The sequence below is a fragment of the Dromiciops gliroides genome, chromosome 3 (assembly GCF_019393635.1).
Source record: "Dromiciops gliroides isolate mDroGli1 chromosome 3, mDroGli1.pri, whole genome shotgun sequence".
NCBI lineage: Eukaryota > Metazoa > Chordata > Mammalia > Microbiotheria > Microbiotheriidae > Dromiciops > Dromiciops gliroides.
Genome location: NC_057863.1, coordinates 336,370,798 through 336,371,949, shown reverse-complemented (window position 1 = coordinate 336,371,949; position 1,152 = coordinate 336,370,798).

Here is a 1,152-nt window from a genome sequence, read left to right as displayed (position 1 = left end):
TATCCCTTCCTCTCATTACAAAACCAGCTCATCTTTCTGGGAGTGTGGCCATGAATTTCATTCATGACAGCCTTTTCACTTCATCCCTTGTTGACACCCATTATGCATTTCTCCATTGTTCTTTGGGTCATCCTCTGCCTCAGTTCTTCATAGACTATTGCATCATTCCATGACTTGGATCCATAGAACATCACCCACCAGAAGAATATTGGTATTGAAAGATGGCCTTTTGTTTCAGGAAGAACCTTGGGGTCATTTAAGCAACTGTGTACTTTCCCAAAGGTTATCCATTCCATTCTCCTCTCCCTTGTCCATTCTGGACCTAGTCCATTGTCCATGTCCAATGTCCATTGAAGATATATGACCTGAAGGACCAGTTCTATGGGTTGTCCATACAATCACATATCACAGAATGAGCAATAGATGTTTTTCATGCACTTGGATCCTTTGAGAGATTATTGATCTGATTTAGAAGGTTGTGTAATGTTCTGTTGTTTGAAGCAACCAGAAAGATGTCATCTATAAAAAGGATCATCCAGAGGAGTCCATCATCTTTAGGAAATCCCTTGAACACTACCTTAGACATCTTCCATAACAGTGGCCAACAGTTTTGACAAGTGTACATCTCCCTGTTCTATGTCTCAGTCAATAGTCATAATCAATTATAATTTTCTCTATTGTTACATATTTCAAAGACCCTCATATTATTTTGACATATGAGTGGGAGAAACCTTATTAAAGGAAAATCCTTAAGGAAGCCTTTTGCTCTACTGAAGAAAAAAATACTTTTCTGTAATCATCGATAAACAGTAAACCCAGGGGCAGCTAGGTGGCACAGTGGATAAAGCACCGGCCCTGGATTCAGGAGGACCTGAGTTCAAATCTGGCCTCAGACACTTGACACTTACTAGCTGTGTGACCCTGGGCAAGTCACTTAACCCCCATTGCCCTGCCCTGCAAAACCAAAAACCAAAAACAGTAAACCCAGTGGGATCTTTTTTTTTTCCCCTACAACTTTCAACCATAAGACTGCAGAGATGTGGTCTACAATAAAATATTCTTCGTGGAAGCCTGCCCTTATTATATCTTCATCAAGGTCTCTCTCACTGCCAGCACCTAGAACCACAAATGACTGGAGAGGAGGACATGAGA